Below are 25,640 nucleotides of genomic sequence, written 5' to 3' on the forward strand. Positions count from 1 at the left end.
GTTCAAACAACAGTTTTTGTTCATTTTCCGGCGTTTGGGAGCAAATTGCTGATTGTCATTTGCTTTCATTCCTTACCAGATCTTCATTCCAACCAATCAACAAGTTGGCTGGTTGGATGTAAGTTGGTCTAGTGTGTGGCCAGCTTTAGCGCTTTTAACTGCCTGAGCCAGATGGTAACCAGACCACTGTGACGGATGGAAGCAGTCATTTTCAGATAAGTGCCGGCTGTGTCACAGCAGCAAATGGGATTGTTACACTCCAAGGGGCCCCTTGTCTCTTTAGACATATCTGTTTCATATGAGAAAACACCTGATTGAAATGAAGGGAGGTCATTATTATTAGCCGTGCACGGCAATATTTATCTATACCTCCATTCACATCACTGGTGGGGTGAATAGCCCGCAGTTGTTACCAAAATCTTGGGGAACCAAAGGCTGTGTTTTATCCCTACGTCCTGACAGAGTAAGGACAGCACTGTAAGGTGTGAGACTTTTATTTTCAAACAACTTTTTGTCCGGTATATCTCTGTCAGATGCCAAATACTATTTGAGCAGACATCTATTTTAGATGTATAGATATATTAACATCTTATTATGCTCACTAAAGTCAATTAAGACTAGCAAATGATGTGCAATATATGATTATTCCACAGCGGATAAGGAACTTATCGGCTTTTCCACGTGTGGCTTACAACAGTATATCATCTGTTTATTACCTGCTGCTATTTATAACAGATGAGTTTGATTATCCTATACAGGTTGAGTCTCCCATATCCAAATATTCCGAAATATGGAATTATTTTGGCATGACTGAGATAATGAAACCTTTGATTTTTGATGGTTCAATGTACACAAACTTTGTCTAAGGCACAAATTATTAAAAACTATTGTATAAAAGTTCCTTCAGGCTGTGTGTATAAGGTGTATATGAAACATAAACAAATTTCATGTACGTACACAAAGTTTGCTTGAGCCACAAAATTATTGAAAATATTGTATAAAATTACCTGCAGGCTGTGTGTATAAAGTGCATATAACACATAAATGCATTATGTGTGTATATTTGGGTCCCATTCCCAAGTTATTCCATTATGATATGCAAATATTCCAAAATACGGAATATTCCGTTATCCAAAATACCCCCAGTCCCAAGCATTTTGGATATGGGAGACTCAACCTGTATATGTATTTGATTTGATGGTTTTTTTTTAATCTTTTTATGGAATATGTTGTGAGATCTTTTTATGTGGGATGTCCCTGATTTTTTGTCAACTTATTATGTTTAATTAAACTCATATAAAATAATTGTGGATAGCGCTCCTTGTGTTTCTTTTTCTAGTTTTCCACTTGGTGGGGCCTAGCACCTCACATTAGGCAGCTGCGATCCACACTTATTTATTTCTATATTGTTCATTAATTTTTTTGAAGATACTGGTCACGTTTAGCACCGTAGTGTGTACCTTGGTACTTTGGATCATTGTGTATAATATTAGACTGTAAGCTCTCGCGAACAGGGCCCTCTTCCCTCATATGCTTTTCATTCCCTCTCTTCTACCACCATCTCCTCCCCAATGCCTACAATGGCACCCAACCTTTTGTTTTTGCTGCCTATTTGAGTTTTAGGACTGCTGATGCAGCAATGTTTATAAACAAAGTCCATGTTCTGCATTGTACATCACTTTCCTTCCTGTTTCTGTTCACGCTGTGTCTGTTTTTGTACTTTGTAAGGCACTGTAGACCCCTTGTGTCGCCATATAAATAAAGAATAATAATAATTAATAAATAAGCCTAAAACTTGATTTCCCTTTCTGCTTGCAATCTATATCAGTGTTGGGCAACAGGCGGGCCATCAGCCCCTATTGCTTTACCAGAGCTCTGTGCTCTGCTTAAACTGAATGTAAGCTTCCACATCATATGAGCTCTATTGGGAAGAGTAGCATTCTGCACTATGTGCTCTAACTCTTTCTTTTGTGGGCTTCAGCTGTGTAGATAAGTGTTTTAAGGCATGTCAGGTAAGTGCGAGTGACATCAAGGGGCCTGTGAGGAGGTCCTAATGGCAAAAGGGAATTTTGTAGTATATGTGCAAATTGAGGGCTTGAGAAGGTTTAAGAGTACGTAGAGACATTTTATGGCAAGTGGGTGAGTGCATGTGGGGGGCTTTTGTGATAAGTGTGGGTCTGAGAGCATGTGAGGCTATTCTGGAGTGAGACATCTGAGTGGCATATGATGTACTTTTGGAGCAAATGTGGGAAATTTGGATGAATTATGCCAATTTTTTTCAATCTGAAAAGGAAGTTTAATGTGCAGCCCTTTTGAAGGTTGAAAGGTCACACATATACGGCCCTTGAAGTTTATTGGATTGCCACAACTGTTCTACAGCCTAGTTATTACTTTGAAATAATGTGCTTTAAATATCATAGATATAGTGCTAGATTTACTAAGCGGCAGCTTTTACAAACTGCAACTTCTTGACGGGTTTGACCTTGAAATTTAAAGCAGCACTGATATTAAGTGGAAAGCACAGTGTATTTTGCTCTTAATATTAATACTGCTTTAAATGTAGAGGTCAAACCCGCCGAGAAGAGGCAGTTTTCAAAAGCCGCCATTTAGTAAATCTAGACGGACTGGTTATCAAGTAAGCCCTAAATCGTGCTGCAGATTCAGGGCTCCATTTACTAACAAAACATAACCCCTTTAGTGCTTGCTAAAGGGATTATCTCACCTTTCTCCATTTAATACACAGCGGTAATCTAAAATTACAGCTGTTTTCACAGCATCGCTCTCGCCATCTTTTAGATGGCGAGAATGATGCAGTCCCCATTGCCAGCAATGGAGACCCGGCGGTGCCTTTCTGGCTTCAGCGAAGCCTTCCAAGCACTGCCGGGTCCCCGTGTCATGCACATGCGCAGACGGACCCGCGCACATGTGCATTACACTGGAGCTCTGTTGTTTGCAGCCTAGCGGAGGACTTTGCTCGACCTCGCTGGAGGAGAAACTATTAATACTAGTGGCATTTTCGTTTGTATCACAGTGATGATACTAAATGAAAATTGGCGCTGGTATTTTCGTTCGTTTATAAATGGGGCCCGCAGTCACTTACCTCAGTGGCTACAGTTCCACTGGCACCGGCGGTCATGTACCATTCAACATTTTGCGCAACCATAAGGCTGATGTCAGATCGATGGCGCAACTATTTGTGCACAGCAGAATATTAGAGCAGCAGGCGGTAGGCCTCTCAGTAGGAAGCCGATCAGCTGTGGCATTAGCATAAATTGGCTGCATAAATTGGATGCAACAAAATATATTTTTAAAAGATGTTCCTAAATCATGCTTACCTACTATCCAGGGAAGCCAGAGTAGTGGGTGAAAGTGGGTACTCTGGGTGGCCGATTAATGCTGAATCGTGTCGTCATGGCCCCAACCCCTGCTTCACAATGCCGGTAATCACGCCCGCTGGCCCGCCCACTATCCTGCCTCACCCCCAACCCTCCCGCTGCTGAGCCAACCTTGCTACCCCCTCCTGAAGGGAGCAGCCAGGAAGCCTTCAAATGGGTCTTAAATGAATTATTGAAAAAAATAAATATATAAATTTGAATGACTTTTTGAAAAAAATATTAATCAGTTAAGTGGTTCCATAAGCAAATGCTAGTGATTTTCTTTTTTGCAGCAGAAAGCATGCTGAAACATAAAGATGAGTCAATCTTCACATAGATCCAATGTCACAGTGTAACAGACTGTTTCGGCAACATCATTTACATACTGTCATCCTTTACTGTATTTGTTAATCTGTGTTTTCACGGACATTATAGTTTATAAATAGCGCTGGGATAACAACAGTGTCAAATCATTCCACTGCCTGCGTGATCATGGTGTGATAATGGACATGTTTGGTTTACACAAGAATGATCGAGGGAATTCCGGGTGGAACACACATTCACAAATTCTGTCAGAGAAACCAGCATAACAGGTCAATGAAAAATGAGGTAAATATTTCACATAACTGTTTTGAAAATGTTGCTCATCTCTATGTTAAAATTACTTAAGTTCTTCATAAATAGGCTAATATGACTGTAATCTTCCTAACAGACTTGAAGGTCGCGGTCGGGATGTAATAGAGTGTGAATTTTGCAAAATTGCGAGTTTGCCGCAGAACTCGCACAATTTGTAATCTCGACCAATGTAATAGCGTGCGAGAACATGCAAACTCGAATTTGTAAAAACGCACACTTTTCAAATTCGCATCCAGATGTTTTCACCAGTTTGTACATACAACTCGTCCAATGTAATAGGGTACGAGTTCGAAACTCGAACATAAAAAACATTACCATTATCTCTCCAAAAAATAGACCAAGGTGAGAACACGGAGAGTTGTATGTGACAATTTATAAGTGTTTACAAAGTTTTTTTAAAAATGAATCTTTCAATCCATAAACATATATAAATATGCATATAAATGTAAAAACAAATTAATTAAAATCTAAATGCTCATATTTATGTAATTTTTTTTCTAAGTTTATAAATACCATTACCCAAACCTATAAGCTGTAATGTTTTACAGAATGAATGTTTCAAAACATCTGTACAATTTTAATATAGTTCAAAATATACTTTAAAATCTAAGTTTAGTTTAGAAAGAAAGACAGACACGCATTTGAATTAACTTACTTTACAAAACTATTAAGATATCTGAAAAATTAACAACAAACCTATTTTGAACAAATATTACTGTGAGACAGATGTACCCCTCCCTGCCCCTTTAGTTGCACGCCATGTACGGGCACTTCGCCTCGGGGGACTGATTGGTGAGGCCGTTTGGGGACTGGTGGCTTGTGAGCTGGGTGTAGATGTTGATGGCACTTCCCTAAGGGCCCTTTGTGCCACCAGCTCCCTTTGTAATGCTACAAAGGTCTGTGTTTGTTCCCGTATGGCAGCATTTTGGTCTCTGGATGCCTGTGTTTAGTCCTGTATGGCAGCACTTTGTTCTCTGGTGGCCTGTGTTGGCTCCACCAGATTCCTACTCAAGTGACTTTCCATACGGGTGCAGGTCCCCTGGGCTACTGTGAAAGTCCTATTTTGCTTCCTGAGCTGGGGTGTGATGCTGTCCATTTGTATTTTTTGAGTTTCAATGAATTGCATCTGGTGTTGATGGAACCTGTGAAGGGACAGAGCCAGCTCATCTGCACTGGGGGTGGGCGGCTGTGCCATTTGCTGTGTGGGTGGCCGTTACTGCTGGGTAGGTGGGATTTGGCTTGTTGCCTCTGCAGGACTCAGAGGAATTGTGACCTCAGGCTTCTCCTCCTCAGACGTGGACCACCTCAGACTTCTCCTCTCCTCCTCAGACTTCTCCTCTCCTCCTCAGACCACCATGGCCCACGTTGGTGGCGTGGGCCATGGTGGTGGCACAGAAACTCCTGATGGTCCTTTGAAATATAGTATAACTAAAAATAATAAAATGTTTAAAAGTGTAATTTAAGTAATTTTGGATAACTAACAACGTTTGTGTTTCAAATATCTATGCTTAAAGACAGGCACATTCAGTAGTGACTGCAATAAAGTGACACAACGGGTCTATCCGCATGTAAAATGCTACGTTACAGTGTCAGCGCTTGTGATACTGTAACGTAACATTTTGGATGCAGATACTGTACACCCGCAGTCTCGCCAAAAATATAGGTATGCCACATATCATTGAAATCAGCAGAAGCTGCTTGTGCATCCTTTTTACATTGATGTGCAAATAAGACACATTGTTAAACTAAAAATGGCAGAAAAAAAAAAAAGCAGTCATCCCACAACATGGCATAATTATAAGGCCTGTTTAATAAGCAAAGAGGCTATATGTATGTGTACACATCTCTATCACTACCTTTTAAGTAATACAATAATATGTTGGACACATAATTTCTGCATTTCATTGTTGTAGGCCTTAATGTCACAATCTAAGGTTAATTAAGTAATGTGACATTTTATTTTAGATTCTAAACAAGAATAAACACATGTAAATCTGTGTAACTGGGTTTTTTTTACGTTTTGTTAACTCACCAGCCTCCTCCATTGACCTTTGCATCCGTTTTGGAGTTCTTGTCCTCCTTGGTGCAGCAGCTGTGTTTTTAAAAAGTAAAAAAATATTATTAATAGAAAAAAGTCAATTAAAAACAATTACATAACATGCGTCCTAAAATGTGCAATAATGAGTGCATAATGTAATTATGGGAGTGCCTACACCAAATATTTTAGATTAATGTACAGTATGAGACATATATGTTGTGTACTTTTATTATAAACTTAAATGAAAAGGTTCAAGGATATTGGCACATATGATTGCATTTTTTAACCTAAGCAAAATGTATCATTATTATACACATTTCATTTGCAAAGTTGAAAGTAAAGGTGCGTACACACTAGACAATATTTTACACGATTTGCCCAATTCCAACGCATCTGAACGACAAATCATGTAAGATATGTCCAAATCATGAGTGTCAACTCACAATCACGATGCCGATGCGCGTACCCGTGGATCATACATGGCATCTTCAGATCTTGCCTACAGCAGGCAACATCTGAAGATGCCATGTACATTGGTAATCGTGAGGGACTCACGATACATTGTTAGTCAGATTGGAAACTTTTGCATCCACATTGTCTCATGGGGATCGGGGGAGCTGCCGGGGATACTTCTAGGTAAATCGCTCACGATATCGTATCATGAGCGCATCGTCTAGTGTGTAGGCGCCTTAAGTTTTATACTAGTTTGACTTTAAAAACTATATTGTTGCACCACAACATAATATAATAGTTTTAAAAAAACATTTACTACGTAATTTGTGTTCTCCAATACTTGTAATTACAATATTTTTTTAAAGTACAGTTAAAAGTTACATTTGTTTGCATACTCACCAGAACACCTAGGGGGTGCTGGCCGGTCAATGTCTACAATATGTGGACCTGGAAAAACCTCAGGAGCAAAAACCTGCCTCAGCTCCTGTTCATATGGAGTGAAGTGAACTCGCACTGCTCGTCCTCCTCCTGTCCTGCGTCGCTGTCTATGCTCCTCAGCCATTTTCTCTTTTGTGTTCCTTTTAATATCATTATAGCATTTTTTTCTATATTTTTTTTAGATCATGCCAGAATTGGCTTACTGCATCAGTGATGTTATTCCACATCTCCTTTCGCCGTGCTACTGACGTCCGGTGTGACTGTGCCCCAAGCAGGCGGGGAAAAACAGGTACAATTGCACGGACCAGGGCGCAATTTTCATCATAACTGAAGCGTATATTACGCCCAGTCTGTGTTTTCCCAGGGGCTGGGGGAGCTTCATCCTTCTGATCCTCAACACTACCCTTATCCTCAGACTCCTCCTGTGCTTCCTGCTCTCCACTGTCCAGCTCCTCCACCTCTTCACTGCTGACCTCCCCAATCTCATGTTGCAGTAAAACCTCCTCCTTCTCCACCAACCTGGCCACCCTCACTACTTTCTGGATGCCATGCTGCAGTACAATAACAAAACAAAAGTAATTTCTCTTTTTCTTTCTCTCACCACTCCTTCACAAAACTCCTCACTACCTTTCAAAGGACAAAATGGAGGACAGGGATTTATATAAGGTGTGTGAGGTAGGCATCAGGAGACTTTTGTGGGCCAAAGAGTAACTTTGTTTAAAACTCTCCATAACACAATGAAACTCGCATTCCGGTTGGTCAAAAGAAACACATACTTTTTCTCTGTATTTTTCTCTGGATCTGTATTCTCGCGATAACAAGCACGCGAGTCTTTTTTTTGCGGAAAACTCACACCCCATTACATTGCGCAGGGGAAACACGTACAAAACAAATGTGCGAGTTTAAAAAGGTCTAAAAACTGGCACTGTGTTACATCCCACCCGAAAAGTTTTTTTAATACAACTCTCATCCAGTATGTGAAAATTTATGTATCTAATATAAATCATATAACCAGCTAGAGCCATATGTCTAGAGCAGGGGTTCTCAAACTTTTTTGCTCAGGGACCCCGTCTAACAGTAAAAATTATTACAGGACCCCAGCATGTTACTGCAGAATAACTGCCACACGTGTGGTCAGTAGTCCGCTCATGCACAGTAACACTATGGAGACACAAAACTGTAAGGTGTCTGATAATGCGATCATTTAATTTTTTACACATTGCAGGGATGAGCTCTTTTCAAAGCCCCTGTCCCTGCAAGTCTGAGGAGACAGTGGCTTACTGGTGAGGCAAAGGTTGACGTAGGAGGAGAAGCTGTGGGTGACAGGGAGAAATAGAGGGTGACAGGGGTGAGGAAGATGGTGGCATGGAAAGGCAGAGGGTGACTGGGGAGGCAATAGGTGACGTGGGAGGCAGTGGGTAATAGGGAGAAGCTGTGGGTGCCGGAAGGTGATGGAGAGGCAGGGAGTGGCAGTGGCTGGCAAGGAGTAGCATAGGGTGGCAGGGGAGACAGTGGGTGACTGGGGAGGCGGTGGGAGGCAAAGGCTGACATAGGAAGCAGTCGGTAACAGGGAGAACCAGAGGGTGACAAGGGAGGCAGATAGTGGCATAGGGTGGCATTGAAAGGCAGAGGGTAACTGGGGAGGCAACAGGTGATGTAGGAGGCAGTGGGTAATATGGAAGAACAGGGGGAGGCAGAGGGTGTCTGTGGGTGACCGAGAGGCAGTGGGTGGCAGGGAGAAGCAGTGGATGACAGGAAAAGGGAGTGGGTTGCAGGAGGAGGTAGTGGAAGGCAGCAAGAAGCAGTGGGTGACATGGGAGGAAGTGGTGACAGAGAGAGGCAGTGGCTGGCAAGAAGCAGCAAAGGGTGGCAGAGAGAGCCAGAGGGTGGCAGGAAAGACAGTGGGTGACTGGGGAGGCAAAGGGTTACATAGGAGGCAGTGGGTAAGAGGGAGAACCAGTGGGTGACAGGGGGAAGCAGAGGGTGAAAGGGAGAGACAGAGGGTGGCAGTGGGTGACGCAAAGGCAGGGAGATGCAGAGGGTGACAGGGGGAGGCAGTAAGTGAGAAAGACAGAGGGTGCAGTGCGTTTCAGGGGGAGACAGTGGATGACAGGGGGGAGGCAGTGGGTTTTTAATTTTATTTATTTTCTGTTTCCCCCCTCCAGTTCCCACACTATGTGCTCCCCTGTTCCCCCATGGGGTCTGTGCTCAGCACTCCCCTCATTCCTCATGCTCCCCTGCTGATGTTTTTTCCTCCTCCACAGCAATCATCACACATTCTGTGTCCTCCCACCCTGGCAGCAGCGGGCCCCCAGGCTGCACTTACTTAAGAACATCTGCAGAGACTGCAGAGAGAGTCCGGCAGCTGGCTTCTCTGAGTCTGTCTGCTGCTGATGCTTGCTTTCCTGTGTGTCAGTTTCTGCTGCTGGACAGGAGACGCTGAGCACTGGGGTGGGGCTGCCTGATGACTCCTCGGATCTCTCAGCCAGTGATCCGAGGAGTCTGAAATAACAGACAGTTCAACTGGTTTCACTCTCCTCAGATCACTGGCTGAGAGATCAGACGAATCATCAACCTGACCCCATGTGAGTCGCGACCCCAAGCTGGGATGGGCGCGACCCACTTTGGGGTCACGACCCACAGTTTGAGAACTGCTGGTCTAGAGCATGTCCAGGAGAGAGCTGCATGGTGGCCCCACCCCTTTGCTCCCATCACAGCTCTCCCTGGCTACCTGAACACCACAACGCAAGCCACAACAGCTAGCGAACTGGCGAATGAATCATCCATAATACTAATATAATATTTATCACAAACTGATGATGTAACTTGGAATTATTATATTATCAACAATATCAAAAATGTCATGCTGTTAATATTATTCTGGCACACGTAATAAAATATACACTAAAGACATTTTCTGAATACTGACGTTCCGGACCTTTAAGAACTTGTATTTCCATAATCTCTTGCATAGCTGTCAACATTTTAAAATAGACTGGAGCACTACAGAGGTGTGCAAATTACTAGACTCAAACAAGGAATTTAAAACAAAGTTACACTTTTTCTAGAAAACTTTTATTGACACACTGGGCCTGATTCAGACCCGGTCGCTCTGACAGAGCGCTCGCTCTGAATCAGGGCCGGGTTTTCTGGTTTTTTTAGAACGGCCTCCTGGCCGCTCGCATAGCTGTGGGTGACCACCCACAGCTAGAGTGAGCGGCCATGATGATGGTCGCGATGGTCAAGACCATTGCGACCATCGGGCTTGCGATGAGACCCTTGTGGTAGGGTCTCGTGGCCGCAAGCCCCAGAGAGATTTCGGCTCTAACAGAGCCGGAATCTCTCCACTGACATCACTCGTGATGTCAGTGGGGTTGCCCCAAACGACAGGCGTTCTCATGGGAACGCCTCCGTTTGGGCAGCCACCCCCCCCCCCCCGGCCCGCCCACCAAAGGGGGCGAGCTGTCACTCAACATTGGCAGCTCGCCCCATTTGTTGCGAGACCCGAAGTGACCGTTGGCAGCCGGGTCTCGCGCATGCGCACGACGGAGCCGGCTCCGTCGTGCGCATACGCTGTGGGCCACCATCGACCCGGTTGCGAGCACTCAGCGCTTGCGACCGGGTCTGAATCAGGCCCTCTGTTTACAACTTTTTTTTTTATATTCTGTTTTTATTAAGATTTTCAAATAAACATAATCATTGTAGACATCTAAAGGCGCACATCCACTGCCAAATTAAACAGAGTGATTGAACGATAACAACATCGTTATCGTTCAATCGCTAATTAATCGGGAAAAAATCGGGCATGCAATGTCAAAAACGATCAGACGTCAAAACAGCGAACACAACCATTCAATGATAAAAAGTAATTTACATACTATAAATTTAACATTCTTATAGAAAAATATTAAAAAGAGAAAAGGGAGAAACTAGTGAAAAACGGAAGGAGGAATGAGTTGAAGAATAAGGGAAATAAAGGGGGGAGATCATTCAGTGAATGAAAAAATTATAGATACTATCAGAGAATCACAAATTACTGTACGTAGTAGGAGGGAAAGATGACATGTAGTTCTTAAAGTCATCTGAGAGTTATATTCCAACCAAGGCAACCAAGTGCCAGTAAAGTCAGAGGGCTTATCTAATGAAGAGCTTAGAAGTTCCAAGGTACTAGAAAGAAGGAGCGTTCTGCACTGCTCAGATGGTGAAGCAAAGATTTTTTTTATATTTGGCCACCGGGATTGGAGAGTGGTAACCAGAATTCGGGACCTACAGGAACGGGGGTACATCTCCAGCAGGTGCTGGAAACAGTCGGAAACATGGCGTGAAGCATAGAAGGATGTCTATACCATCGCATTAATATCTTATATTGTGTTTCTTTCACAGTAATACAAATAGAGCTTGAGTGGGCTTTAAGCAAGATAGTCTGCCATTCCTGGTCAGAGAGGGAGAGGCTTAAATCATTTTCATAAGCTCTGGGCCATGGCGGATTGGAGGAAGTCTGGTTTGTTAGTAATAATTGATAGGATAGACACTGTATGAGAGATGAGAGGGAGGGGGGTGTGGGGAGGCACAAAGTTTCTCTGAAAAAGCAAGGTCTCTTTTAGCTAAAACAATTTAAAAAAATCGGGGGTTGTCCCATTTTTCTCGGATCTCAGAGAATTGTTTAATGGCCAAAGCGTTCACCAGTTGGCTGACTCTGAAGATTCCCGCAGTGTTCCAGTTGGGAAAATGAGAGGGAATGATGCCTGGCGGGAAACTAGGGTTAGCCAAAAATTAAGTGAGAGGGCCAAAGCTCGTGGAGATAAAAGGGAGATGTCTCAAGGACTTCCATATGGATAGCGTAGGAGATATCGTTGGATGGGAAACGGAGATTTTGGGAAGAGAGGGAAGCCATAGAACTATTGCATGATGTTATTTCATGAAGCATCCTTCAATGGCAACTCATTGTTTCTGGTCCCCTCGAGGATTGTATTTAGATGTATAGCCTTTTTACAACTTGTAATACTTTGTACTATACCCTTTGTTGTTTATAACCATTTTGATATGGTTTGGCTACTGTTCATGAGAGTTTCACAGTATATCTTGATGTCTTCAGCCTTATGCTATATTCAGATAAGTTCTTCTATTAGGCCAGTCTTGGTGGTGATCGTCTTCTTCTTTACATTTGCCCAAAGATTCTCACTGGATTTGCATCTGGGCTGTTACCTGGCCAGGGAAGGACACAGGGCTGTAACTAGGGGTGTGCGAGCAGTGCGACCGCACAGAGCACAGTGTTCTGTGGGCGTCACCGCCACTCACCCACAGCTCCTGCATCTGGCTAGCAAGGTGCCTGTAATGGCATATTGGGCACTCGGGCATCGGATCTCTCCGTGTGTAGGGACCACCCGATATGTCTGCCGTCAGATCGTGGATCGCTGGGTACACATCGTACCGTGTGTACCCAGCTTAAGTTTGTGGCCAGTAAGTCAGGAAAACTATGGGTCTAATAATTATTGAGTCTAATAATTTGCACACCTGTCCAATACCCATCATTTTACTAAACCTAATAATAATACACTTTTTAAATTCTAAGAACTCCTCTACAACAATCTAAACTTATAATACCAAGACAATAAAAGCTGCATGTAACATGCAGAAAAAGATACATTTTATGGTGCAATCGGTCGATACTAAAAATGGGACAACAATTTCCACTGAGCAATCTGATAATTATATTGGCAACTATGTCATTGAAATATCAGAATGCATAAAACACAAAATAACATTTTATAGGAGGACAATTGTGTGCTATTAGAATGTAAGCTCTTACGAGCAGGGCTCTCTACCATCTTGTGCTTCTCCCCACTTTAGTTTAATCTACTTCTTACTCACCACTGGGGCACCTAACACTTGGTTGCTTATGTTCTGTTGTTTATCTGGGTGTTATGGTCACTAATGTAGCAATATATATTATCCATGTCCTGGTCCTGTATTGTATTGTTCTGTAAGTCGCTTGTCTACAACTTGTTTATGTACTTTGTAAGGCGCTGCAGAACATTTGTGGCACCATATAAATAATAATAATAATTAATAAATGATGGGGACATTAAAGGGCCTATTCATCATCACTTAATTTCTACAAAAGCAGGTGAAATTAACATTTTCACCTGCAATTGTATAAATTAAGTTTTTGGGCCATTCATTAAGAAGGTAAAGCAGGAGATATCACAGATATCTCCTGTTTACCTTCCTCTGGCGGAATGGCCCACTATCCCCATACACTAGTATGGGGACAGAATGTATCAAGCTCCAAAAATATATATTGTCAGAGCTTGATTGCGGGAGCTCCCACTACCCATTCCTTCCCTATGGGAAGGAGTCCTGGGTTGCTAAGAAGGATCTTTTCAGATCCCTCTGCCCCTGTCCGGCTCCTTCAGCCGGACATCGGGGCTCTTGCACGCATGCGCATTAGTGTCACTGGTCCTAAAGGAGCAGTGAAAAGCCGCTCGTGGGGACAGCTGACTTTCAGATCCGCATCGGAGCAATGATGAATTATTCCAGCGTCCGCAGCGAGTTAGAGTGTTAATTATCGGACCCCGATAATTAACATCATGAATAGACATCTTATAAACAATGGTTACAGACAGGGCTGGATTAAGGCTTGTGGGGGCCCCACAATCCACACAGAGCCTACCCCCCCCCCCTCCTCCTCCAAAGCCACACAGAACCTACTGCAACATCCTCGGCGGCCAGGGGCAAACTTAGGTTTTCCTGGGGGGTTTATATACACACTAACATACACATGTACAGTATAAACACAATAACATACATATACAAACACATACATATATACCCACTAACACATTCATACACATACTGAATATACACACTAACATACATACACATGTATACTAGGGGTGTGCACCGGCCACTTTTCGTGTTTTGGATCTGGATTGGTTTTGCCAAAACCACCCTTCCGTGTTTTGGGTTCTGGGTTTTGTGTTTTGGATCTGTATTTTTTTTTAAAAAAGCATAAAAACAGCTAAAATCACAGAATTTGTGTGTTTTTCTGCTCCTATGCTATTATTAACCTCAATAACCTTAATTTCCACTCATTTCCAGTCTATTCTGAACACCTCACACCTCACAATAGTGTTTTTATATCCAAAAGGTTGCACCGAGGTAGCTGGATGACTATGCTAAGAGATACGAGTGGGCGGCACAAACACGTGGTCCATCTAGGAGTGACACTGCAGTGGCAGACAGGATGGCAGTTTGAAAAACTAGGCCCCAAACAGTACATAATTCAAAGAAAAAAAAGAGGTGCAAGATGGAATTGTCCTTGGGCCCTCCCACCCACCCTTATGTTGTATAAACAGGACATGCACACTTTAACAAACCAAACATTTCAGGGCCAGGGTCTGCCACACGACTGTGGCTGAAATGATTGGTTCGTTTGGGCCCCCACAAAACAAGCTGGCAATTAATCTGTCCCTGCACAAACTGGCTCTACGGAGGCAAGATGTCGTCCTCATCCACCGATTCCTCACCCTCTTCAGTGTTGTGTGCATCCTCATCCTCACAGAGTATTAATTCGTCCCCGCTGGAATCCACAACCACAGGTCCCTCTGTACGTTCTGGAGGCTGGTCTCCCTGGAAGAGTTGATAATTCATTTTATGAACATCATCTTCTCCACATTTTGTGGAAGCAACCTCCTACGCCTTTCGCTGACAAGGTTCCCGGCTGCACTAAACACTCTTTCGGAGTACACACTGGAGGGGGGGCAACTCAGGTAAAATAGAGCCAGTTTGTACAGGGACCTCCAAATTGCTTCTTTTTCCTGCCAGTACAGGTACGGACTGTCTGACATGCCTACTTGGATGCTGTCACCGATGTAATCCTTTAACAGACAGACACACGCTTGTCGCTGCTGCTTTAAGGATGCAGGTGCGGCTACAGCCCACACATTTCACAAAGACAGAAAAAAAAGAATTTTTTTATTGTTTGTGGAGCGCACTTTGAGGGTTACACCACCCTTTAGCAGACAGACGCACGCTTGTCGCTGCTGCTTTGAGGATGCAAGTGGAATCTAGACGGGATTTGGAACCGGGGACACACTACCTCCATCAATTGTCTAAATCCCACTGCACTAATGGCGGATACCGGACGCACGTCTAACACCAACATAGCAGTCAAGGCCTCAGTTATACGTTTTGCTTCAGGATGACTGCTGTCGTACTTCATCCTCATCACTAGGGACTGTTGGAGGGTCAATTGTTTAGTAAAAGTAGTGGTGTTCCTACTTCCTCTCTGGGATGATGAACAACTGCCAGCAGCAGCAACAGCACTAGGAGGAAGTGGTTCTTGATCTTTCCCTATTTTATTTTTATCGGAGAAAGTTTGGTCCTCCATTTATGTTATATTGATATATACATGCGACTAAGGCGCACACAAACACAGAAAATATTTTTTTATTTTTGCTGGAGAGTAGTGCACTTTGTGGGTTACACCACCCTTTAAGAAATGAGCCAGCCGGCTCTTTACTTATGGGACACAGGCGCACGCTTGGCACTGCTACTTTGTTGATGCACGTGCAGCAACAGTGCACACAATTCACAAACACAGAAAATATTTTTTTATTTGGTTTGGAGTGTACTTTGGGGGTTACAGCACCCTTTAACGGTCAAGCCAGCCGGCCCATTACTTATGACACAGGCGCACGCTTGGCACTACTTTGTTGATGCACGTGCGGCTACTGCGCACACAATTCACAAACACAGAAAATATTTTTTTATTTGGTTTGGAGTGTACTTTGGGAGTTACAGCACCCTTTAACGGTCAAGCCAGCCGGCCCTTTACTTATGACACAGGCGCACGCTTGGCACTACTTTATTGATGCACGTGCGGCTACTGCGCACACAATTCACAAACACAGAAAAAATAAAAAAAATTTTTAGCACTTGGGGGGAGCACCCCTTGGACAACACTACAGCACCCCTTTAGGACTGGGACACTGCACAGGACTTTGGAGTGGACACAGCCCCTATGGACAACTGACTGCACAACACAGTCAAGCCAACCCCTATGGACTTTGAAGTAGTGGACACAGCCCCTATTAACAGCAGCACAGCACAGCACAACACAGCCAGCCCCTATGGACTTTGAAGTAGTGGACACAGCCCCTATGGACAACAGCAGCACAGCGCAGCACAGCACAACACTACTCTGCACTACACTACACTACACAGCCCAGCCAGCCCTAACTCCCACGCTCCGTCTTCACAGTTCACAGCCGAGTGAGAAAATGGCGCAGACGTGGGTACCTTATATAGGATCCAAAACCCGCGAGACCCGGAAGGCGGGATGATGACGTTTTGCCTCGATTTCAGATCCGAGTCAGGCGGGAAAAGTCGAGCCTGACTCGGATCGGCCTCGGATCGGGGGGGCTCGGGGGGGGGTCGGATTTCAGAAATCCGAACCCGCTCACCCCTAATGTATACACACTATAACATTACACATAAATACTTACACTTTTGATTCAGTACTGTAGCTGTATGTTGCTAATGGGCATCAATTGGCCCATCCCCTCATTACGTAATGCCGCTATTCACAGGAAATTGGGGGCATGGCTTGCCGTATTGCTCCGCCCCCACTGTAGCCAGCCAGGAGTAGTAGGAAATCGTTTTGTCATGGGGGGTTTCTTGGTGTTCAGACATGTGCTAGTGGCCCGCAGCTGATTACTCCCCTGACCTGATGGAGCCACTCTGCACTGTATGCAGCAGCACTGGTCGTGCTGCTGCATACATTAGAACAGAGTCATGGCAGCTGAGCCCCCATCCGAGAACATGTGTCACTGGACATCTGTTCTTAGCAGGGTCTCACCGACCCTGTGTGGGGGCCTAGGAACGACCGCCCCTGCCCCCCCCACCCCCTAAATCTGGGCCTTGATACAGGAAAAAAATGGTGTCAACTCAAGAGGAAACAAATCCTAAAAAGCTTATTTGTGCCACTAGATGGTGATCTTGCAGCCATACTGTATTACATCCCTAGCATGCTTGTTTGTGGTTAGAGAATAAAATCATATAAAGGGGGATATTTATCAATGAGAAAAGCCCGACTGTTGACGAAAACGTGTTTTCACTGGCGATAGGGCTTGCTATTGCACTGCTCAGTATATGAAAATTGTTATCGCTGGCCCAATAACATTATCACTCTGACGTGGTAAGATTTGCGTGGGTAAGGCTATTTAATAAGTTGTGGTACAGTAGAACTCTGATTAGCCAGGGCAAATGATGGGCGATGTCTGAATAATAAAAATCACGGTTAATCTGAATATACATGCACAGTACCTACTGTATTGTATTTACCTGTTAATTGTTCACACTGTGGGGCCAATATGTAAATTTTAATAGAGCAAGTCGGGGTGTTTCTTAGTATGGGTGTATGCCGGCCATACACGGTGTGATTATAAGTTGGTAAGATGTGTTGTACGATTGCCCTTGAAATTCTCCATACGATGTGGTCAAATGGTGTACGATGGATCGTTACAATCATATGATAAGATGCATACAAGTGTATTACATTGTACACAATAGATCGTAATCTTACGATTTTGCAGTAAGATCTACGATCCAGCTATATGACTGCGGGGACGTGCATCGGTATCGTAAACACACAAACAACACACAATGTGCACGCAGTGGCGGAACTCCCGGAGACAATGGAGTCATTTGCCGCCGGGCGTCAGCCCTGAAGGGGGCACCTGGCTCCATTGTCCCCGGGAGCTGCATGGAGAAGGAGCGCCGCTGATCGGCGCTCCACCTCCATTGGCGTAACTACGGGAGGTCTAAGGGGTGCGGTCACACCCCTGCACCCTCCACTTGCTGGGCGCCCGCTGAGTGTGTTACCAGCGGGCGCCCGGCTCCTATCCTCCTGGCGGTAGCCGGAGGACGGAGCTCCCTCCGTCTTCCGGGTCCCGCAGTGTACTATGGGAGTGACGTCATAATATCACTCCCATAGTGCCGAGGAGCAGACGCCGGGGACGGAGCTCAGGAGTGAGCTCCGTCTTCCGGGTCCTGCAGTGCACTATGGGAGTGACGAAATGACGTCACTCCCATAGTGCCGAGGAGCAGACACCAGGGATGGACAGCAGCAGCACTGGAGCGGGGATAAAGGTAAGTGTTTGTTTGTTTTTTTTGTGTGTGTGTGTGTGTGTGTGCGCGCGCGGTGGGGGCCATCACTACTGGGGGCAACTACAGGGGCCTGCTACTGGGGGCAACTACAGGGGCCTGCTACTGGGGGCAACTACAGGGGCCTGCTACTGGGGGCAACTACAGGGGCCTGCTACTGGGGGCAACTACAGGGGCCTGCTACTGGGGGCAACTACAGGGGCCTGCTACTGGGGGCAACTACAGGGGCCTGCTACTGGGGGCAACTACAGAGGCCTGCTACTGGGGGCAACTACAGGGGCCTGCTACTGGGGGCAACTACAGGGGCCTGCTACTGGGGGCAACTACAGGGGCTCGCTACTGGGGGCAACTACAGGGGCCTGCTACTGGGGGCAACTACAGGGGCCTGCTACTGGGGGCAACTACAGGGGCCTGCTACTGGGGGCAACTACAGGGGCCTGCTACTGGGGGCAACTACAGGGGCTCGCTACTGGGGGCAACTACAGGGGCCTACTACTGGGGGCAACTACAGGGGGTAACTACAGGGGCCTCACTACTGGGGGTAACTACAGGAGACTCACTACTGGGGGCAACTACAGGGTGCTCACTACTGGGGCAACTCCAGGGGCCTCACTACTGCGGGCAACTACAGGGGCCTCATTACTGGGGGTAACTACAGGGGCCTCACTACTGGGGGTAACTACAGGGGCCTCACTACTGGGGGCAACTACAGGGGCCTCACTACTGGGGGCAACTACAGGGTGCTCACTACTGGGGGCAACTACAGGGGCCTCACTACTGGGGGCAACTACAGGGGGCACACTACTGGGGGCAACTACAAGGGGCCTCACTACTGGGAGCAACTACCGTGGGCTCACTACTGGGGGCAACTACAAGGGGCCTCACTACCGTGGGGCTCACTACTGGATGTACTGCATAGGGGGACCATTACTGGGGAGCACTACATAGGCGGACCACTACTGGGGGCATTATATAAAAGGAACTGCATAAGGGGGGCGGCGGCAGCTGGGGCTGGCATAGGTGCTGGGGGGTGGTACATTTTAGTTTGGGGGGGGGGGCACCAGCATTTATCTTGCCTCCGGGCACCTGGGATGAAGTTACGCCACTGTGTGCACGATTGTTCAAAATTGTCCACATCGTGCAAAAAAATCACACTGTGTATTGGGCCGCTTATGCCAGAAATGAACACGCAGCCTAGGACTACTAAACAGTATTTATATATTGTAGTACCAGGGAGGATTTAAAAGATATGTATTTTTAGCTGCCCAGGTAATCCGCACCATGCTTAATGCGATCCTGGATAACTGGGCTTCTACTGTACTTGTACTAGCACCATACCTGCACTGACAAAAGGTCAGAATTCTTCAATAATAGCTTCTAAATTGGAACAGTTGGGAAGTATGTACTGTAGGTGGGTGGAAAGGGTCACGTTGTAAGGTCTGTACCACAGACTAAAGGAGCATTTGTAGTTCTACTACAGCTACAAAGCTAGTACCAAAGCCTTACAAAAGAAACAGGCAACTTGTGGCTCCCAGCTATTATGTAAAGTCAAGAGACACCATGATTGAGATTTGTATTGTAGGGCATTACAACTATCATAGCTTATCTTCTATACTAGGGATGGCCATCGACAGTTAACAATCATCGATGTTTAACTACCGATGGTTTTCTGCCATTGATGGCAGACTAGGACCCAATGGTTTCCATACCCACCCCAAAACACAAAGCTTAGACTCACCAAACCACGCCCCCAATTCTGATTGGCCCACGGGCCACCATGCCCGCCAGCAGCGGTGGCCATCGAGTGCTGCAAACCATCGATGGCTCACCATAAATGTTTTTGTGCCATCAATGGTAATCACCACTATTATATACGGCTCTGATGGAGATAATTAAATGCTGCTGTGTGGGTGGCTACTGCCTTTCTGGATACTGATTGGCTGTAATGTGTGAACCAAGGAAGCATGCTTTTTATTTAGCAAGCAGAGAGACAAATTATTATTTGTCAGAATCAGGGGCGTCGAGAGCCGTCCCGGGCCCAGGCAAAGGGGACGTGGCCTTATCACGGAAGGTGTGGCCACGCGCCCTTAAGGAAGAAAAAAATCCTTTTTGCAGCTGTGCTGGGGAGGAGGGCGCCTTGAGCCCCTCAGCCCAGCGCAAAGCCAGGGGAGGACGCGATCAGTGTGATTGATCCCCCCCACAGGCAGAGAAGAATGCTGTGAGGTAAGAGGGAGGGGGGGTGGCATTGGACCTGGGCCCCCAAAGAGCCCCTCCAGCAAGCACGGGCCATGATAATTAGTATAAATCTTTCATAGAGAGAGAAAAAGATGGCTTTACTGATAAGGATAGAGAGAGAAATTCTACACATATCTGATCGGAATCAAGATTTATACCTCTCTTACTCCAAAATCCCAGTCCTGACCTGGGAATTGAAACACCGTACTAACCCAGGGCAGATCCCGTTCACATTGCAGCTCCAACCGGGGTAATTCCCGGGTCATCCCGTTTACAATGCACACGAGTGCAGTGTTAACTTTTCTGCCAGCACTTGGAGATGGCATCATCTCCAAACACTGGAGAGAGGCTGTTTCTATGCTGTAAACATGACCAGGGTCGCATTACCCGGGTCACTATTTTACACTGCCCCATAAACTGGGTCCTTCCCGGGTACAACCCTGCTCGCTACTCAGGTTGGATTGCTGGGTCACTGGACGCCGGGTAATTTTTTTCGGAGACGTGTAAATAGACGCCTTCTGCTGGCTTCTGTGATCCACTGCTGCGTCCAAAAGCACTGGATCAACTGCATGAACATCACCCATCTCAGTAACCTTCAGGTTGCTCAGGTTAGCCATGAAATTCATGCTGCAATGCCAGTGAAGCTGTGTTGGAAGATGCAGCCACTGGCCTTTGCACACACAGTAAACATTTTCTGGGACGATGGCCATCAGGGCCCCTCCCCTGCCCCCAAACAGCCGCAACACATTAATTATCCTGCAGCTTGGGGGGCATTGCAACCGTCGACACAGACACTCTCCAGCACATGCGCAGTACAGATCGGCCACCACCAGAGTCGTGCGCAGACCATCAGGCCCAGACTATTCGAGACCCAATATAAGAAATGTACATCCTGGTCTCAAGTCAGGGCAGTGTCAATATCATCCCACTTTTTACAACCAGATGCTACATGCAACAAAAGGATATGGCTCAATTGAATAGTGTGGTAATAATTTTTGAAGATAGGGAGACACCGCTAGCAGCTGACTTAATAAAGCTACCACATATCATTTGAAGTGACGTGAGAAAGAAGATGGAGACTTTCACCGATAATGGATGGAATAAATATAAAAATCTGGGCAGAATGTTCATTTTAACTGAATTGTTCAAATCAAACCAAGAGACATACAGGGAAGTCCAATTAGTTAAATGGGATTTAATCTTATGTAACAGAGAAGTATAGTTAGCTTGAAAGAGCTGGTCATATGTCTTTATGATGGAAATACCAAGATACCGAATTGCTAGGGGCCGCCATAGAAAATCAAAATTAATTTCCAATGGCTTTGTAGAGTGTGGGAGGAGGTGAAACGCTAGTGCTTCCAATTTGGTTCTGTTAACCCTGTATCCAGAGCATCTTTCATACACATTTAGCTCCAGGAGTATGTTTGGAAGGGAGGTCAACAGAGAAGACAGGGTCAAGAGCAGGGGTGTATCTAGGGGTCCGAGCGCCCCTAGCAAACTAAGGGATTGGCACCCCCCTCCAATGACCGCTTCTACTACAAAAAGAAAGCACACACTGGGAGTAGTTTAATTCACACATGTGAAGAAATAGGGAGAGTATAATTTTTATTTCTCTTTGTAATATATATATCTTTTATAGACCTTACTCCATTGCAAACCACTATATATAAATTTATTTATGCAAAAAAACACAGGAAAAGCTTAAAAACATTGAATCAAATACAAACAAAATGCATTATGGGTAACATAATTTACATATATTCAAACTGGGCTATCTATACTGCATTATGCTTTTTAACAACTGATACCTACACTCCACCTTTAATTTACTGGGATGATAGATCTTTCATATTTTCCCACATAAGAATGAAGACAGTCCATATGGATCATATCTTATTCCAAACACAGGATTAGCCACCACCTAAAAAGATCATAGCCAGTCCCCCAAAATGAGGAAAACATAAATTTATTACACTTACACTGGGGGTAGTTCAATTTACATGCCTGTAGAAATAGGGAGACTATATATATATATATATATATATATATACATTTATTTATTTATTTTTCAGTTATAACACTTACTACATGAAAAGCACTGTTTATTAATTTCTATATGTCAACAACACAGGAAAAGAGGGCATCAATAACAAACAAGATCCATTGTGGGCAAGATAATTTGCATATATGCAAATTACCTTGCGAATAGAGCCTTGTGATTGATGTGGTGCTTGCACTCTTTTCCTGCACAGTTGATATATTGGAATTAGTGAGTGGTGATTGGTATGTGTTTGGTATTGTGGGGGATGAAATATATTAGGGATTAAAATAAAAAAAATTTACTCTCCCTAATTTTAAATGTTTCTGATATAAAGGGACATATAAGAAGGCTAATACATAGTAACAATGAATGGTAAGAACAGAGGAGACAGATCAGTGATCTTTGCTCTCTGCTGTAGCTGACTGCAGGACACTGACTGCTAAGAGCAGAGTAGACAGGAGATCATGTGCTAGTGATGGGCTGAAACAGTGCCCCCCCCTTCGGCCGGCGCCCCTGGAAAGGGCCGTCCAGGCCAATAGGAAGATATGGAGCACTCCGTCGCTATCCAGGTCTCGCGCATGCGAGTTCCCTGGCATGCGCAGTGGGGCAACATCGACCCGTGTGCGAGCGTCCTGCGCTCACGAGCGGGTCTGAATGACCCCCTGAGCTCCCAGGTACTCTGTATCTGATCGGTTCCAGTCCGTGCAATTCTATTTTCAGGGCTGGTTGCAAGTCTTCGTTCCATCTGTGCTCCAGTCTGGGTCATCTTCTGAGACTTGTTCCTAACTACATCCATCGGTCCCAGCCGATATCTCCAACCCTCGGTCCCAGCCGATACCTCCAATCATCGGTCCCATCCGATACTTCCATCATTGGTTTCAAACCAACCCATTACTGCAACTAATTATCATCGGTCCCAAACCGATCCAGTACTGCAACTCATCATCATCGGTTCCAAACCGATCCAGTGCTGCAATTCATCATTTGTGGGTGGTGACAGGGGCTGGCCGCTAGAAACGGGGGGGTAGAGGTGCAAACGCAGGTGTGCCTGAGCTTCTTAACGCCATTTCAGAGGCGTGCATAGTTAAGAGGCAGCGTCATAGTACACGTCTCGCAGTGCTTGTGGTATGGTTTGGTTAACCACAAGCGCTGCGTATGCATCCGATGTTACCGATGGTTGCATATACTTCCTGGAGATAACGTGTGCAAGTGGGCGTCTTAAGACAGGCTGGTGGGCGTCTGCATACACAAAACGATCGCACGCCAAGACCTAGTGGGCGTGCTTATGCCTTGCCATGCGATCGCCTGCCTTGCCGAATTTGCATACACATCTAGTGAGTGGGTCTGAATCAGGTCCTCAAGTCCATCAAGTTCTTCAAATCATCAACATTGGTCTCAAACCGATCCAGCTCTCAATCCAGCATCATCGGTCCCAATCCGATTCTGCTCCTTCATTCAGTATTATATATTTAGTTCCATTCCAACTTGCTGTTTAATAAAGACATTCGATTTCTGTCCTCAAAAATATATATGAAAGAGTCTATGCGCACACTGGGGCTGCACGTAATACTGCGTTATATGTCAGCCACCCACCTGACACAGACCAAATTTGTAAACATACTGTAAACCAAAAACACAGTCTTTGCATGCGCTCACATACACCTGGACTCAAACAAGAAAAGGCCCCCATACATCAGCAATTGATTGCAGCAATTGTGCCATTTGCAATCGATTGTGTATAAAAATCTTTCCCTTTTTCAATCGATTGCAAATTACACAATTGCTTCACTCAATTGCTGATGTATGGGGGCCTAAAGTCCATATACTTAAATTCCCATCTTAGGTAATATTCTGGATGGAGAACCAAAAATTATCTTCTTCCAGTCTCCCGATGTATTTCTATAAAGGTATAAACAAAAATACAGTGGTATGGTATCCCTTTCAAAGTTATTGTGAAAGTTTATATTGTTCTATCTTTAGATGTAGAGGTTTTCGTACCGTAAATTTCACCCATAAAGGTTTCTTTTACTTTATCCATTTTTACTTCTGCTGTTGTTTAGATGTGGGAAAATACCGACCTCTGGGCCTGATTCTGACCCGGTCGCAAGCGCTGAGCGCTCGCAACCGGGTCGATGGTGGCCCACAGCGCATGCGCCTGACGGAGCTGGCTCCGTCGTGCGCATGTGCGAGACCCAGCTAGCGACGGGCCCTCCGTCACTCCGGGTCTCGCACCAAAGGGGGCGAGCTGTCGATGTTGAGTGACAGCTCTCCCCCTTTGGTGGGAGGGCCAGGGGGTGGCTGCCCAAACGGAGGCGTTCCCATGACAACGCCTGCCATTTGAGGGCGGCCCCACTGACATCACAAGTGATGTCAGTGGAGAGCTTGCGGCTGTTAGAGACGAAAGCTCTCTGGGGCTTGCGATGGGCGGCTACCACAAGGGTCTCGTCGCAAGCCAGATAATCGCGATGGTCTTGACCATCGCGACCATCATCCTGGCCGCTCACAATAGCTGTGGGTGGTCACCTACGGCTATGCGAGCAGCCAAGAGGCCGCTCCAACAAAAAAAAAGCCCGGACCTGATTCAGAGCGAGCGGCTCTGAATCAGGTCCTCTGTGTGTACGTAATTCTTCCAATATTGGTTCCGTACATGAAGTTTAAAAGAAAAAATATATATACAATGTGTAGTATGTTCAAAATTCAAATCCAGCACCCCTCTAAGACAAAGTAACACCCTGGTGGAGGAACCAAAATACTAGTGGTATACGATATCTCTAAAGCTAATCTCTCTGCCTTCATTACAGAGTTGAAAGTTGAAGCCATGTGAGGCACCAGAACAGGAGAGAAGGCCTTAGAATAGGACCAGGGGCTTAGAATATCTCTGAGTCTTAAGCGCCTCAGACGTTCCTTGGTGGTAACGGGGGTGGCTATCCAAACACCCTGAGTTGTACTGATTCTGGCAGCCAATGCAATGTTCGATGTGGATACTGATGTGCAACCAATAGTGCGTCTTTGTACGCTCAGTGACGTAGCCATTGGGCATCTCTGTACAAATCCCAATGGTTGCAGCATTAGGGTCCACCTGTGAATCAGGGCCTAAGCCTTCAAGATGGTTGTCCCTGAGAATGTTGCATGAAATTAAAGGAAGCCCATACAAAGGAATGATCTGACAATGGAATAGAAACAGTACCAGAGAGGAGCTGAAGAGATTCACCACAACCCAAGATCAGGTCTGTCCACCAATAAGTTTTATGGACAT

The sequence above is a fragment of the Taudactylus pleione genome, unplaced genomic scaffold, assembly GCF_031769625.1.
Source record: "Taudactylus pleione unplaced genomic scaffold, aTauple2 ptg000012l, whole genome shotgun sequence".
NCBI lineage: Eukaryota > Metazoa > Chordata > Amphibia > Anura > Myobatrachidae > Taudactylus > Taudactylus pleione.